Genomic DNA, 20,559 nt, shown 5'->3' with positions numbered 1-20,559 from the left:
AACAAGGATCAATGATCAATAAAGAATGAACGATGAAGAATGAACAAGGATTAATGGTCAATGACGAATGAACGATGAAGAATGAACAAGGATCAATGATCAATGAATGATGAACGATGAAGAATGAACAAGGATCAATGATCAATGAAGAATGAACGATGAAGAATGAACAAGGATTAATGGTCAATGACGAATGAACGATGAAGAATGAACAAGGATCAATGATCAGTGAAGGATGAACGATGAAGAATGAACAAGGCTCAATGATCAATGAAGAATGAACGATGAAGAATGAACAAGGATTAATGATCAATGAAGAATGAACGATGAAAAATAAACAAGGATCAATGATCAATGAAGAATGAACGATGAAGAATGAACAAGGATCAATGATCAATGAAGAATGAACGATGAAGAATAAACAAGGATCAATGATCAATGACAAATGAACGATGAAGAATGAACAAGGATCAATGATCAATGAAGAATGAACGATGAAGAATGAACAAGGATCAATGGTCAATGAAGAATGAACGATGAAGAATGAACAAGGATCAATGATCAATGACGAATGAACGATGAAGAATGAACAAGGATCAATGATCAATGAAGAATGAACGATGAAGAATGAACAAGGATCAATGATCAATGAAGAATGAACGATGAAGAATGAACAAGGATTAATGGTCAATGACGAATGAACGATGAAGAATGAACAAGGATCAATGATCAATGAAGAATGAACGATGAAGAATAAACAAGGATCAATTATCAATGACAAATGGACGATGAAGAATGAACAAGGATCAATGATCAATAAAGAATGAACGATGAAGAATGAACAAGGATTAATGGTCAATGACGAATGAACGATGAAGAATGAACAAGGATCAATGATCAATGAATGATGAACGATGAAGAATGAACAAGGATCAATGATCAATGAAGAATGAACGATGAAGAATGAACAAGGATTAATGGTCAATGACGAATGAACGATGAAGAATGAACAAGGATCAATGATCAGTGAAGGATGAACGATGAAGAATGAACAAGGATCAATGATCAATGACGAATGAACGATGAAGAATGAACAATGATCAATGATCAATGAAGAATGAACGATGAAGAATGAACAAGGATCAATGATCAATGAAGAATGAACGTCTTATAAACAAGGATCAATTATCAATGACAAATGAACGATGAAGAATGAACAAGGATCAATGATCAATGAAGAATGAACGATGAAGAATGAACAAGGATTAATGGTCAATGTCGAATGAACGATGAAGAATGAACAAGGATCAATGATCAATGAAGGATGAACGATGAAGAATGAACAAGGATCAATGATCAATGAAGAATGAACGATGAAGAATGAACAAGGATCAATGATCAATGAAGAATGAACGATGAAGAATGAACAAGGATTAATGATCAATGAAGAATGAACGATGAAGAATAAACAAGGATCAATGATCAATGAAGAATGAACGATGAAGAATGAACAAGGATTAATGGTCAATGACGAATGAACGATGAAGAATGAACAAGGATCAATGATCAATGAAGGATGAACGATGAAGAATGAACAAGGATCAATGATCAATGAAGAATGAACGATGAAGAATGAACAAGGATCAATGGTCTATGAAGAATGAACGATAAAGAATGAACAAGGATCAATGATCAATGACGAATGAACGATGAAGAATGAACTAGGATCAATGATCAATGGCGAATGAACGATGAAGAATGAACAAGGATCAATGATCAATGAAGAATGAACGATGAAGAATGAACAAGGGTCATTGATCAATGAAGAATGAACGATGAAGAATGAACAAGGATTAATGGTCAATGACGAATGAACGATGTAGAATGAACAAGGATCAATGATCAATGAAGAATAAATGATGAAGAATAAACAAGGATCAATGATCAATAACGAATGAACGATGAAGAATGAACAAGAATCAATGATCAATGAAGAATGAAAGAATGAACAAGGATCAATGATCAATGACGAATGGACGATGAAGAATGAACAAGGATCAATGGTCAATGACGAATGAACGATGAAGAATGAACAAGGATCAATGATCAATGAAGAATGAACGATGAGGAATGAACAAGGATCCATGATCAATGAAGAATGAACGAAGAAGAATGAACAAGGATCAATGATCAATGAACAATGAACAATGAAGAATGAACAAGGATCAATAGTCAATGAAGAATGAACAAGGATCAATGATCAATGAAGAATGAACGATGAAGAATAAACAAGGATCAATGATCAATGAAGAATGAACGATGAAGAATGAACAAGGATCAATAGTCAATGACGAATGAACGATGAACAATGAACAAGGATCAATGATCAATGAAGAATGAACGATGAAGAATGAACAAGGATCAATGATCAATGACGAATGAACGATGAAGAATGAACAAGGATCAAAGATCAATGAAGAATGAACGATGAAGAATAAACAAAGATTAATTCTCAATGAAGAATGAACGATGAAGAATGAACAAGGATCAATGATCAATGAAGAATGAACGATGAAGAATGAACAAGGATCAATGGTCAATGACGAATGAACGATGTAGAATGAACAAGGATCAATGATCAATGAAGAAAAAATGATGAAGAATAAACAAGGATCAATGATCAATAACGAATGAACGATGAAGAATCAACAAGAATCAATGATCAATGAAGAATAAACGATGAACAATGAACAAGGATCAATGATCAATGACGAATGGACGATGAAGAATGAACAAGGATCAATGATCAATGAAGAATGAACAAAGATCAATGATCAATGAAGAATGAACGATGAAGAATGAACAAGGATCAATGGTCAATGAAGAATGAACAAGGATCAATGATCAATGACGAATGAACGATGAAGAATGAACAAGGATCAATGATCAATGAAGAATGAACGATGAAGAATGAACAAGGATCAATGATCAATGAAGAATGAACGATGAAGAATAAACAAGGATGAATTATCAATGACAAATGAACGATGAAGAATGAACAAGGATCAATGATCAATGAAGAATGAACGATGAAGAATGAACAAGGATTAATGGTCAATGACGAATGAACGATGAAGAATGAACAAGAATCAATGATCAATGAAGGATGAACGATGAAGAATGAACAAGGATCAATGATCAATGAAGAATGAACGATGAAGAATGAACAAGGATTAATGGTCAATGACGAATGAACGATGAAGAATGAACAAGGATCAATGATCAATGAAGAATGAACAAGGATCAATGATCAATGACGAATGAACGATGAAGAATGAACAAGGATCAATGGTCAATGACGAATGAACGATGAAGAATGAACAAGGATCAATGATCAATGAAGAATGAACGATGAAGAGTGAACAAGAATCAATGATCTATGAAGAATGAACGAGGAAGAATGAACAAGGATCAATAATCAATGAAGAATGAACGATGAAGAATGAACAAGGATCAATGATGAATGACGAATGAACGATGAAGAATGAACAAGGATCAATGATCAATGAAGAATGAACGATGAAGAATGAACAAGGATCAATGATCAATGAAGAATGAACGATGAAGAATGAACAAGGATTAATGGTCAATGACGAATGAACGATGTAGAATGAACAAGGATCAATGATCAATGAAGAATAAATGATGAAGAATAAACAAGGATCAATGATCAATAACGAATGAACGATGAAGAATGAACAAGAATCAATGATCAATGAAGAATGAAAGAATGAACAAGGATCAATGATCAATGACGAATGGACGATGAAGAATGAACAAGGATCAATGGTCAATGACGAATGAACGATGAAGAATGAACAAGGATCAATGATCAATGAAGAATGAACGATGAAGAATGAACAAGGATCAATGATCAATGAACAATGAACAATGAAGAATGAACAAGGATCAATAGTCAATGAAGAATGAACAAGGATCAATGATCAATGAAGAATGAACGATGAAGAATAAACAAGGATCAATGATCAATGAAGAATGAACGATGAAGAATGAACAAGGATCAATAGTCAATGACGAATGAACGATGAACAATGAACAAGGATCAATGATCAATGAAGAATGAACGATGAAGAATGAACAAGGATCAATGATCAATGAAGAATGAACGATGAAGAATTAACAAGGATCAATGGTCAATGACGAATGAACGATGAAGAATGAACAAGGAACAATGATCAATGAAGAATGAACGATGAAGAATGAACAAGGATCAATGATCAATGAAGAATGAACGATGAAGAATGAACAAGGATTAATGGTCAATGACGAATGAACGATGAAGAATGAACAAGGATCAATGATCAATGAAGAATGAACGATGAAGAATGAACAAGGATCAATGATCAATGACGAATGAACGATAAAGAATGAACAAGGATCAATGGTCAATGACGAATGAACGATGAAGAATGAACAAGGATCAGTGATGAATGACGAATGAACGATGAAGAATGAACAAGGATCAATGATCAATGAAGAATAAACGATGAAGAATGAACAAGATGAACGATGAAGAATGAACCAGGATCAATGATCAATGAAGAATGAACGATGAAGAATGAACAAGGATCAATGATCAATGAAGAATGAACGATGAAGAATGAACAAGGGTCAATGATCAATGACAAATGAACGATGAAGAATGAAAAAGGATCAATGATCAATGAAGAATGAACGATGAAGAATAAACAAGAATTAATGGTCAATGACGAATGAACGAAGAAGAATGAACAAGGATCAATGGTCAATGACGAATGAACGATGTAGAATGAACAAGGATCAATGATCAATGAAGAATAAATGATGAAGAATAAACAAGGATCAATGATCAATAACGAATGAACGATGAAGAATGAACAAGAATCAATGATCAATGAAGAATGAAAGAATGAACAAGGATCAATGGTCAATGACGAATGAACGATGAACAAGGAACAAGGATCAATGATCAATGAAGGATGAACGATGAAGAATGAACAAGGATCAATGATCAATGAAGAATGAACGATGAAGAATGAACAAGGATCAATGATGAATGACGAATGAACGATGAAGAATGAACAAGGATCAATGATCAATGAAGAATGAACGATGAAGAATGAACAAGGATCAATGATCAATGAAGAATGAACGATGAAGAATGAACAAGGATCAATGATCAATGACGAATGAACGATGAAGAATGAACAAGGATCAATGATCAATGAAGAATGAACGATGAAGAATGAACAAGGGTCAATGATCAATGAAGAATGAACGATGAAGAATGAACAAGGATTAATGATCAATGAAGAATGAACGATGAAGAATAAACAAGGATTAATGATCAATGAAGAATGAACGATGAAGAATGAACAAGGGTCAATGATCAATGAAGAATGAACGATGAAGAATGAACAAGGATTAATGTTCAATGAAGAATGAACGATGAAGAATAAACAAGGATCAATGATCAATGAAGAATGAACGATGAAGAATAAACAAGGATTAATGGTCAATGACGAATGAACGATGAAGAATGAACAAGGATCAATGGTCAATGAAGAATGAACGATGAAGAATGAACAAGGATCAATGATCAATGACGAATGAACGATGAAGAATGAACAAGGATCAATGATCAATGAAGAATGAACGATGAAGAATGAACAAGGATCAATGTTCAATGAAGAATGAACGATGAAGAATAAACAAGGTTCAATTATCAATGACAAATGAACGATGAAGAATGAACAAGGATCAATGATCAATGAATAATGAACGATGAAGAATAAACAAGGATCAATGGTCAATGACGAATGAACGATGAAGAATGAACAAGGATCAATGATCAATGAAGAATGAACGATGAAGAATGAGCAAGGATCAATGCTCAATGAAGAATGAACGATGAAGAATGAACAAGGATCAATGATCAATGACGAATGAACGATGAAGAATGAACAAGGATCAATGATCAATGAAGAATGAACGATGAAGAATGAACAAGGATCAATGTTCAATGAAGAATGAACGATGAAGAATAAACAAGGATCAATTATCAATGACAAATGAACGATGAAGAATGAACAAGGATCAATGATGAATGAAGAATGAACGATGAAGAATGAACAAGGATCAATGATCAATGAAGAATGAACGATGAAGAATGAACAAGGATCAATGATAAATGACGAATGAACGATGAAGAATGAACAAGGATCAAAGATCAATGAAGAATGAACGATGAAGAATGAACAAGGAGCAATGATCAATGAAGAATGAACGATGAAGAATAAACAAGGATCAATGATCAATGAAGAATGAACGATGAAGAATAAACAACGATCAATTATCAATGACAAATGAACGATGAAGAATGAACAAGGATCAATGATGAATGAAGAATGAACGATGAAGAATGAACAAGGATCAATGATCAATGAAGAATGAACGATGAAGAATGAACAAGGATCAATGGTCAATGACGAATGAACGATGAAAAATGAACAAATATTAATGCTCAATGAAGAATGAACGATGAAGAATGAACAAGGATCAATGGTCAATGAAGAATGAACGATGAAGAATGAACAAGGATCAATGATCAATGACGAATGACGAATGAACGATGAAGAATGAACAATGATCAATGATCAATGAAGAATGAACGATGAAGAATGAACAAGGATCAATGATCAATGAAGAATGAACGATGAAGAATGAACAAGGATCAATGATCAATGAAGAATGAACGATGAAGAATGAACAAGGATCAATGATCAATGAAAAATGAACGATGAAGAATGAACAAGGATCAATGATCAATGAAGAATGAACGATGAAGAATGAACAAGGATCAATGATCAATAAAGAATGAACGATGAAGAATGAACAAGGATTAATGGTCAATGACGAATGAACGATGAAGAATGAACAAGGATCAATGATCAGTGAATGATGAACCATGAAGAATGAACAAGGATCAATGATCAATGAAGAATGAACGATGAAGAATGAACAAGGATTAATGATCAATGAAGAATGAACGATGAAGAATGAACAAGGATCAATGATCAGTGAAGGATGAATGATGAAGAATGAACAAGGATCAATGATCAATGACGAATGAACGATGAAGAATGAACAATGATCAATGATCAATGAAGAATGAACGATGAAGAATGAACAAGGATCAATGATCAATGAAGAATGAACGATGAAGAATGAACAAGGATCAATGATAAATGACGAATGAACGATGAAGAATGAACAAGGATCAAAGATCAATGAAGAATGAACGATGAAGAATGAACAAGGATCAATGATCAATGAAGAATGAACGATGAAGAATAAACAAGGATCAATGATCAATGACAAATGAACGATAAAGAATGAACAAGGATCAATGATCAATAAAGAATGAACGATGAAGAATGAACAAGGATTAATGGTCAATGACGAATGAACGATGAAGAATGAACAAGGATCAATGATCAATGAATGATGAACGATGAAGAATGAACAAGGATCAATGATCAATGAAGAATGAACGATGAAGAATGAACAAGGATTAATGGTCAATGACGAATGAACGATGAAGAATGAACAAGGATCAATGATCAGTGAAGGATGAACGATGAAGAATGAACAAGGCTCAATGATCAATGAAGAATGAACGATGAAGAATGAACAAGGATTAATGATCAATGAAGAATGAACGATGAAAAATAAACAAGGATCAATGATCAATGAAGAATGAACGATGAAGAATGAACAAGGATCAATGATCAATGAAGAATGAACGATGAAGAATAAACAAGGATCAATGATCAATGACAAATGAACGATGAAGAATGAACAAGGATCAATGATCAATGAAGAATGAACGATGAAGAATGAACAAGGATCAATGGTCAATGAAGAATGAACGATGAAGAATGAACAAGGATCAATGATCAATGACGAATGAACGATGAAGAATGAACAAGGATCAATGATCAATGAAGAATGAACGATGAAGAATGAACAAGGATCAATGATCAATGAAGAATGAACGATGAAGAATGAACAAGGATTAATGGTCAATGACGAATGAACGATGAAGAATGAACAAGGATCAATGATCAATGAAGAATGAACGATGAAGAATAAACAAGGATCAATTATCAATGACAAATGGACGATGAAGAATGAACAAGGATCAATGATCAATAAAGAATGAACGATGAAGAATGAACAAGGATTAATGGTCAATGACGAATGAACGATGAAGAATGAACAAGGATCAATGATCAATGAATGATGAACGATGAAGAATGAACAAGGATCAATGATCAATGAAGAATGAACGATGAAGAATGAACAAGGATTAATGGTCAATGACGAATGAACGATGAAGAATGAACAAGGATCAATGATCAGTGAAGGATGAACGATGAAGAATGAACAAGGATCAATGATCAATGACGAATGAACGATGAAGAATGAACAATGATCAATGATCAATGAAGAATGAACGATGAAGAATGAACAAGGATCAATGATCAATGAAGAATGAACGTCTTATAAACAAGGATCAATTATCAATGACAAATGAACGATGAAGAATGAACAAGGATCAATGATCAATGAAGAATGAACGATGAAGAATGAACAAGGATTAATGGTCAATGTCGAATGAACGATGAAGAATGAACAAGGATCAATGATCAATGAAGGATGAACGATGAAGAATGAACAAGGATCAATGATCAATGAAGAATGAACGATGAAGAATGAACAAGGATCAATGATCAATGAAGAATGAACGATGAAGAATGAACAAGGATTAATGATCAATGAAGAATGAACGATGAAGAATAAACAAGGATCAATGATCAATGAAGAATGAACGATGAAGAATGAACAAGGATTAATGGTCAATGACGAATGAACGATGAAGAATGAACAAGGATCAATGATCAATGAAGGATGAACGATGAAGAATGAACAAGGATCAATGATCAATGAAGAATGAACGATGAAGAATGAACAAGGATCAATGGTCTATGAAGAATGAACGATAAAGAATGAACAAGGATCAATGATCAATGACGAATGAACGATGAAGAATGAACTAGGATCAATGATCAATGGCGAATGAACGATGAAGAATGAACAAGGATCAATGATCAATGAAGAATGAACGATGAAGAATGAACAAGGGTCATTGATCAATGAAGAATGAACGATGAAGAATGAACAAGGATTAATGGTCAATGACGAATGAACGATGTAGAATGAACAAGGATCAATGATCAATGAAGAATAAATGATGAAGAATAAACAAGGATCAATGATCAATAACGAATGAACGATGAAGAATGAACAAGAATCAATGATCAATGAAGAATGAAAGAATGAACAAGGATCAATGATCAATGACGAATGGACGATGAAGAATGAACAAGGATCAATGGTCAATGACGAATGAACGATGAAGAATGAACAAGGATCAATGATCAATGAAGAATGAACGATGAGGAATGAACAAGGATCCATGATCAATGAAGAATGAACGAAGAAGAATGAACAAGGATCAATGATCAATGAACAATGAACAATGAAGAATGAACAAGGATCAATAGTCAATGAAGAATGAACAAGGATCAATGATCAATGAAGAATGAACGATGAAGAATAAACAAGGATCAATGATCAATGAAGAATGAACGATGAAGAATGAACAAGGATCAATAGTCAATGACGAATGAACGATGAACAATGAACAAGGATCAATGATCAATGAAGAATGAACGATGAAGAATGAACAAGGATCAATGATCAATGAAGAATGAACGATGAAGAATTAACAAGGATCAATGGTCAATGACGAATGAACGATGAAGAATGAACAAGGAACAATGATCAATGAAGAATGAACGATGAAGAATGAACAAGGATCAATGATCAATGAAGAATGAACGATGAAGAATGAACAAGGATTAATGGTCAATGACGAATGAACGATGAAGAATGAACAAGGATCAATGATCAATGAAGAATGAACGATGAAGAATGAACAAGGATCAATGATCAATGACGAATGAACGATAAAGAATAAACAAGGATCAATGGTCAATGACGAATGAACGATGAAGAATGAACAAGGATCAGTGATGAATGACGAATGAACGATGAAGAATGAACAAGGATCAATGATCAATGAAGAATAAACGATGAAGAATGAACAAGATGAACGATGAAGAATGAACCAGGATCAATGATCAATGAAGAATGAACGATGAAGAATGAACAAGGATCAATGATCAATGAAGAATGAACGATAAAGAATAAACTAGGATCAATTATCAATGACAAATGAACGATGAAGAATGAAAAAGGATCAATGATCAATGAAGAATGAACGATGAAGAATAAACAAGAATTAATGGTCAATGACGAATGAACGAAGAAGAATGAACAAGGATCAATGGTCAATGACGAATGAACGATGAACAATGAACAAGGATCAATGATCAATGAAGGATGAACGATGAAGAATGAACAAGGATCAATGATCAATGAAGAATGAACGATGAAGAATGAACAAGGATCAATGATGAATGACGAATGAACGATGAAGAATGAACAAGGATCAATTATCAATGACAAATGAACGATGAAGAATGAACAAGGATCAATGATCAATGACGAATGAACGATGAAGAATGAACAAGGATCAATGATCAATGAAGAATGAACGATGAAGAATGAACAAGGGTCAATGATCAATGAAGAATGAACGATGAAGAATGAACAAGGATTAATGATCAATGAATAATGAACGATGAAGAATAAACAAGGATTAATGATCAATGAAGAATGAACGATGAAGAATGAACAAGGGTCCATGATCAATGAAGAATGAACGATGAAGAATGAACAAGGATTAATGTTCAATGAAGAATGAACGATGAAGAATAAACAAGGATCAATGATCAATGAAGAATGAACGATGAAGAATGAACAAGGATTAATGGTCAATGACGAATGAACGATGAAGAATGAACAAGGATCAATGGTCAATGAAGAATGAACGATGAAGAATGAACAAGGATCAATGATCAATGACGAATGAACGATGAAGAATGAACAAGGATCAATGATCAATGAAGAATGAACGATGAAGAATGAACAAGGATCAATGTTCAATGAAGAATGAACGATGAAGAATAAACAAGGATCAATTATCAATGACAAATGAACGATGAAGAATGAACAAGGATCAATGATCAATGAATAATGAACGATGAAGAATAAACAAGGATCAATGGTCAATGACGAATGAACGATGAAGAATGAACAAGGATCAATGATCAATGAAGAATGAACGATGAAGAATGAGCAAGGATCAATGCTCAATGAAGAATGAACGATGAAGAATGAACAAGGATCAATGATCAATGACGAATGAACGATGAAGAATGAACAAGGATCAATGATCAATGAAGAATGAACGATGAAGAATGAACAAGGATCAATGTTCAATGAAGAATGAACGATGAAGAATAAACAAGGATCAATTATCAATGACAAATGAACGATGAAGAATGAACAAGGATCAATGATGAATGAAGAATGAACGATGAAGAATGAACAAGGATCAATGATGAATGAAGAATGAACGATGAAGAATGAACAAGGATCAATGATCAATAAAGAATGAACGATGAAGAATGAACAAGGATTAATGGTCAATGACGAATGAACGATGAAGAATGAACAAGGATCAATGATCAATGAATGATGAACGATGAAGAATGAACAAGGATCAATGATCAATGAAGAATGAACGATGAAGAATGAACAAGGATTAATGGTCAATGACGAATGAACGATGAAGAATGAACAAGGATCAATGATCAGTGAAGGATGAACGATGAAGAATGAACAAGGATCAATGATCAATGACGAATGAACGATGAAGAATGAACAATGATCAATGATCAATGAAGAATGAACGATGAAGAATGAACAAGGATCAATGATCAATGAAGAATGAACGTCTTATAAACAAGGATCAATAATCAATGACAAATGAACGATGAAGAATGAACAAGGATCAATGATTAATGAAGAATGAACGATGAAGAATGAACAAGGATTAATGGTCAATGACGAATGAACGATGAAGAATGAACAAAGATCAATGATCAATGAAGGATGAACGATGAAGAATGAACAAGGATCAATGATCAATGAAGAATGAACGATGAAGAATGAACAAGGATTAATGGTCAATGTCGAATGAACGATGAAGAATGAACAAGGATCAATGAAGGATGAACGATGAAGAATGAACAAGGATCAATGATCAATGAAGAATGAACGATGAAGAATGAACAAGGATCAATGATCAATGAAGAATGAACGATGAAGAATGAACAAGGATTAATGATCAATGAAGAATGAACGATGAAGAATAAACAAGGATCAATGATCAATGAAGAATGAACGATGAAGAATGAACAAGGATTAATGGTCAATGACGAATGAACGATGAAGAATGAACAAGGATCAATGATCAATGAAGGATGAACGATGAAGAATGAACAAGGATCAATGATCAATGAAGAATGAACGATGAAGAATGAACAAGGATCAATGGTCTATGAAGAATGAACGATAAAGAATGAACAAGGATCAATGATCAATGACGAATGAACGATGAAGAATGAACTAGGATCAATGATCAATGACGAATGAACGATGAAGAATGAACAAGGATCAATGATCAATGAAGAATGAACGATGAAGAATGAACAAGGGTCATTGATCAATGAAGAATGAACGATGAAGAATGAACAAGGATTAATGGTCAATGACGAATGAACGATGTAGAATGAACAAGGATCAATGATCAATGAAGAATAAATGATGAAGAATAAACAAGGATCAATGATCAATAACGAATGAACGATGAAGAATGAACAAGAATCAATGATCAATGAAGAATGAAAGAATGAACAAGGATCAATGATCAATGACGAATGGACGATGAAGAATGAACAAGGATCAATGGTCAATGACGAATGAACGATGAAGAATGAACAAGGATCAATGATCAATGAAGAATGAACGATGAGGAATGAACAAGGATCCATGATCAATGAAGAATGAACGAAGAAGAATGAACAAGGATCAATGATCAATGAACAATGAACAATGAAGAATGAACAAGGATCAATAGTCAATGAAGAATGAACAAGGATCAATGATCAATGAAGAATGAACGATGAAGAATAAACAAGGATCAATGATCAATGAAGAATGAACGATGAAGAATGAACAAGGATCAATAGTCAATGACGAATGAACGATGAACAATGAACAAGGATCAATGATCAATGAAGAATGAACGATGAAGAATGAACAAGGATCAATGATCAATGAAGAATGAACGATGAAGAATTAACAAGGATCAATGGTCAATGACGAATGAACGATGAAGAATGAACAAGGAACAATGATCAATGAAGAATGAACGATGAAGAATGAACAAGGATCAATGATCAATGAAGAATGAACGATGAAGAATGAACAAGGATTAATGGTCAATGACGAATGAACGATGAAGAATGAACAAGGATCAATGATCAATGAAGAATGAACGATGAAGAATGAACAAGGATCAATGATCAATGACGAATGAACGATAAAGAATGAACAAGGATCAATGGTCAATGACGAATGAACGATGAAGAATGAACAAGGATCAGTGATGAATGACGAATGAACGATGAAGAATGAACAAGGATCAATGATCAATGAAGAATAAACGATGAAGAATGAACAAGATGAACGATGAAGAATGAACCAGGATCAATGATCAATGAAGAATGAACGATGAAGAATGAACAAGGATCAATGATCAATGAAGAATGAACGATAAAGAATAAACTAGGATCAATTATCAATGACAAATGAACGATGAAGAATGAAAAAGGATCAATGATCAATGAAGAATGAACGATGAAGAATAAACAAGAATTAATGGTCAATGACGAATGAACGAAGAAGAATGAACAAGGATCAATGGTCAATGACGAATGAACGATGAACAATGAACAAGGATCAATGATCAATGAAGGATGAACGATGAAGAATGAACAAGGATCAATGATCAATGAAGAATGAACGATGAAGAATGAACAAGGATCAATGATGAATGACGAATGAACGATGAAGAATGAACAAGGATCAATGATCAATGAAGAATGAACGATGAAGAATGAACAAGGATCAATGATCAATGAAGAATGAACGATGAAGAATGAACAAGGATCAATGATCAATGACGAATGAACGATGAAGAATGAACAAGGATCAATGATCAATGAAGAATGAACGATGAAGAATGAACAAGGGTCAATGATCAATGAAGAATGAACGATTAAGAATGAACAAGGATTAATGATCAATGAAGAATGAACGATGAAGAATAAACAAGGATTAATGATCAATGAAGAATGAACGATGAAGAATGAACAAGGGTCAATGATCAATGAAGAATGAACGATGAAGAATGAACAAGGATTAATGTTCAATGAAGAATGAACGATGAAGAATAAACAAGGATCAATGATCAATGAAGAATGAACGATGAAGAATGAACAAGGATTAATTGTCAATGACGAATGAACGATGAAGAATGAACAAGGATCAATGGTCAATGAAGAATAAACGATGAAGAATGAACAAGGATCAATGATCAATGACGAATGAACGATAAAGAATGAACAAGGATCAATGATCAATGAAGAATGAACGATGAAGAATGAACAAGGATCAATGTTCAATGAAGAATGAACGATGAAGAATAAACAAGGATCAATTATCAATGACAAATGAACGATGAAGAATGAACAAGGATCAATGAATAATGAACGATGAAGAATAAACAAGGATCAATGGTCAATGACGAATGAACGATGAAGAATGAACAAGGATCAATGATCAATGAAGAATGAACGATGAAGAATGAGCAAGGATCAATGCTCAATGAAGAATGAACGATGAAGAATGAACAAGGATCAATGATCAATGACGAATGAACGATGAAGAATGAACAAGGATCAATGATCAATGAAGAATGAACGATGAAGAATGAACAAGGATCAATGTTCAATGAAGAATGAACGATGAAGAATAAACAAGGATCAATTATCAATGACAAATGAACGATGAAGAATGAACAAGGATCAATGATGAATGAAGAATGAACGATGAAGAATGAACAAGGATCAATGATCAATGAAGAATGAACGATGAAGAATGAACAAATATTAATGCTCAATGAAGAATGAACGATGAAGAATGAACAAGGATCAATGGTCAATGAAGAATGAACGATGAAGAATGAACAAGGATCAATGATCAATGACGAATGACGAATGAACGATGAAGAATGAACAATGATCAATGATCAATGAAGAATGAACGATGAAGAATGAACAAGGATCAATGATCAATGAAGAATGAACGATGAAGAATGAACAAGGATCAATGATCAATGAAGAATGAACGATGAAGAATGAACAAGGATCAATGATCAATGAAAAATGAACGATGAAGAATGAACAAGGATCAATGATCAATGAAGAATGAACGATGAAGAATGAACAAGGATCAATGATCAATAAAGAATGAACGATGAAGAATGAACAAGGATTAATGGTCAATGACGAATGAACGATGAAGAATGAAGAAGGATCAATGATCAGTGAATGATGAATGATGAAGAATGAACAAGGATCAATGATCAATGAAGAATGAACGATGAAGAATGAACAAGGATTAATGATCAATGAAGAATGAACGATGAAGAATGAACAAGGATCAATGATCAGTGAAGGATGAATGATGAAGAATGAACAAGGATCAATGATCAATGAGGAATGAACGATGAAGAATGAACAATGATCAATGATCAATGAAGAATGAACGATGAACGATGAAGAATGAACAAGGATCAATGATCAATGAAGAATGAACGATGAAGAATGAACAAGGATCAATGATTAATGACGAATGAACGATGAAGAATGAACAAGGATCAAAGATCAATGAAGAATGAACGATGAAGAATGAACAAGGATCAATGATCAATGAAGAATGAACGATGAAGAATAAACAAGGATCAATGATCAATGACAAATGAACGATGAAGAATGAACAAGGATCAATGATCAATAAAGAATGAACGATGAAGAATGAACAAGGATTAATGGTCAATGACGAATGAACGATGAAGAATGAACAAGGATCAATGATCAATGAATGATGAACGATGAAGAATGAACAAGGATCAATGATCAATGAAGAATGAACGATGAAGAATGAACAAGGATTAATGGTCAATGACGAATGAACGATGAAGAATGAACAAGGATCAATGATCAGTGAAGGATGAACGATGAAGAATGAACAAGGCTCAATGATCAATGAAGAATGAACGATGAAGAATGAACAAGGATTAATGATCAATGAAGAATGAACGATGAAAAATAAACAAGGATCAATGATCAATGAAGAATGAACGATGAAGAATGAACAATGATCAATGATCAATGAAGAATGAACGATGAAGAATGAACAAGGATCAATGATCAATGAAGAATGAACGATGAAGAATAAACAAGGATCAATTATCAATGACAAATGAACGATGAAGAATGAACAAGGATCAATGATCAATGAAGAATGAACGATGAAGAATGAACAAGGATCAATGGTCAATGAAGAATGAACGATGAAGAATGAACAAGGATCAATGATCAATGACGAATGAACGATGAAGAATGAACAAGGATCAATGATCAATGAAGAATGAACGATGAAGAATGAACAAGGATCAATGATCAATGAAGAATGAACGATGAAGAATGAACAAGGATTAATGGTCAATGACGAATGAACGATGAAGAATGAACAAGGATCAATGATCAATGAAGAATGAACGGTGAAGAATAAACAAGGATCAATTATCAATGACAAATGGACGATGAAGAATGAACAAGGATCAATGATCAATAAAGAATGAACGATGAAGAATGAACAAGGATTAATGGTCAATGACGAATGAACGATGAAGAATGAACAAGGATCAATGATCAATGAATGATGAACGATGAAGAATGAACAAGGATCAATGATCAATGAAGAATGAACGATGAAGAATGAACAAGGATTAATGGTCAATGACGAATGAACGATGAAGAATGAACAAGGATCAATGATCAATGAAGGATGAACGATGAAGAATGAACAAGGATCAATGATCAATGACGAATGAACGATGAAGAATGAACAATGATCAATGATCAATGAAGAATGAACGATGAAGAATGAACAAGGATCAATGACCAATGAAGAATGAACGTCTTATAAACAAGGATCAATTATCAATGACAAATGAACGATGAAGAATGAACAAGGATCAATGATCAATGAAGAATGAACGATGAAGAATGAACAAGCATTAATGGTCAATGACGAATGAACGATGAAGAATGAACAAAGATCAATGATCAATGAAGGATGAACGATGAAGAATGAACAAGGATCAATGATCAATGAAGAATGAACGATGAAGAATGAACAAGGATTAATGGTCAATGACGAATGAACGATGAAGAATGAACAAGGATCAATGTTCAGTGAAGGATGAACGATGAAGAATGAACAAGGGTCAATGATCAATGAAGAATGAACGATGAAGAATGAACAAGGATTAATGATCAATGAAGAGTGAACGATGAAGAATAAACAAGGATCAATGATCAATGAAGAATGAACGATGAAGAATGAACAAGGATCAATGATCAATGAAGAATGAACGATGAAGAATGAACAAGGATCAATGATCAATGACGAATGGACGATGAAGAATGAACAAGGATCAATGGTCAATGACGAATGAACGATGAAGAATGAACAAGGATCAATGATCAATGAAGAATGAACGATGAGGAATGAACAAGGATCCATGATCAATGAAGAATGAACGAAGAAGAATGAACAAGGATCAACGATCAATGAAGAATGAACGATGAAGAATGAACATGATGAACGATGAAGAATGAACCAGGATCAATGATCAATGAAGAATGAACAAGGATCAATGATGAATGACGAATGAACGATGAAGAATGAACAAGGATCAATGATCAACGAAGAATGAACGATGAAGAATGAACAAGGATTAATGCTCAATGAAGAATGAACGATGAAGAATGAACAAGGATCAATGATCAATGAAGAATGAACGATGAAGAATAAACAAGGATCAATGGTCAATGACGAATGAACGATGAAGAATGAACAAGGATCAACGATCAATGAAGAATGAACGATGAAGAATGAACAAGGATCAATGCTCAATGAAGAATGAACGATGAAGAATGAAAAAGGATCAATTATCAATGACAAATGAACGATGAAGAATGAACAAGGATCAATGATCAATGAAGAATGAACGATGAAGAATGAACAAGGATCAATGATGAATGACGAATGAACGATGAAGAATGAACAAGGATCAATGATCAATGAAGAATGAACGATGAAGAATGAACAAGGATCAAGGATCAATGAAGAATGAACGATGAAGAATGAACAAGGATCAATGATCAATGAAGAATGAACGATGAAGAATGAACAAGGATCAATGATCAATGAAGAATGAACGATGAAGAATGAACAAGGATTAATGGTCAATGAAGAATGAACAATGAAGAATGAACAAGGATCAATGATCAATGACGAATGAACGATGAAGAATGAACAAGGATCAATGATCAATGAAGAATGAACGATGAAGAATGAACAAGGGTCAATGATCAATGAAGAATGAACGATGAAAGATGAAGAAGGATTAATGATCAATGACGAATGAACGATGAAGAATGAACAAGGATCAATGATCAATGAAGAATGAACGATGAAGAATGAACAAGGATTAATGGTCAATAACGAATGAACGATGAAGAATGAACAAGTATCAATGATCAATGAAGAATGAACGATGAAGAATGAACAAGGATCAATGATCAATGAAGAATGCACGATGAAGAATGAACAAGGATCAATGATGAATGACGAATGAACGATGAAGAATGAACAAGGATCAATGATCAATGAAGAATAAACGATGAAGAATGAACAAGATGAACGTTGAAGAATGAACCAGGATCAATGATCAATGAAGAATGAACGATGAAGAATGAACAAGGATCAATGATGAATGACGAATGAACGATGAAGAATGAACAAGGATCAATGATCAATGAAGAATGAACGATGAAGAATGAACAAGGATTAATGCTCAATGAAGAATGAACGATGAAGAATGAACAAAGATCAATTATCAATGACAAATGAACGATGAAGAATGAACAAGGATCAATGATCAATAAAGAATGAACGATGAAGAATGAACAAGGATTAATGGTCAATGACGAATGAACGATGAAGAATGAACAAGGATCAATGATCAATTAAGGATGAACGATGAAGAATGAACAAGGATCAATGATCAATGATCAATGAAGAATGAACGATGAAGAATGAACAAGGATCAATGATGAATGACGAATGAACGATGAAGAATGAACAAGGATCAATGATCAATGAAGAATGAACGATGAAGAATGAACAAGGATTAATGCTCAATGAAGAATGAACGATGAAGAATGAACAAAGATCAATTATCAATGACAAATGAACGATGAAGAATGAACAAGGATCAATGATCAATGAATGATGAACGATGAAGAATGAACAAGGATCAATGATCAATGAAGAATGAACGATGAAGAATGAACAAGGATTAATGGTCAATGACGAATGAACGATGAAGAATGAACAAGGATCAATGATCAATGAAGGATGAACGATGAAGAATGAACAAGGATCAATGATCAATGACGAATGAACGATGAAGAATGAACAATGATCAATGATCAATGAAGAATGAACGATGAAGAATGAACAAGGATCAATGATCAATGAAGAATGAACGTCTTATAAACAAGGATCAATTATCAATGACAAATGAACGATGAAGAATGAACAAGGATCAATGATCAATGAAGAATGAACGATGAAGAATGAACAAGCATTAATGGTCAATGACGAATGAACGATGAAGAATGAACAAAGATCAATGATCAATGAAGGATGAACGATGAAGAATGAACAAGGATCAATGATCAATGAAGAATGAACGATGAAGATTGAACAAGGATTAATGGTCAATGACGAATGAACGATGAAGAATGAACAAGGATCAATGTTCAGTGAAGGATGAACGATGAAGAATGAACAAGGGTCAATGATCAATGAAGAATGAACGATGAAGAATGAACAAGGATTAATGATCAATGAAGAATGAACGATGAAGAATAAACAAGGATCAATGATCAATGAAGAATGAACGATGAAGAATGAACAAGG

This window comes from Amaranthus tricolor, chromosome 11, assembly GCF_026212465.1.
Source record: "Amaranthus tricolor cultivar Red isolate AtriRed21 chromosome 11, ASM2621246v1, whole genome shotgun sequence".
Lineage (NCBI taxonomy): Eukaryota > Viridiplantae > Streptophyta > Magnoliopsida > Caryophyllales > Amaranthaceae > Amaranthus > Amaranthus tricolor.
This window is presented reverse-complemented; position numbering follows the sequence as displayed.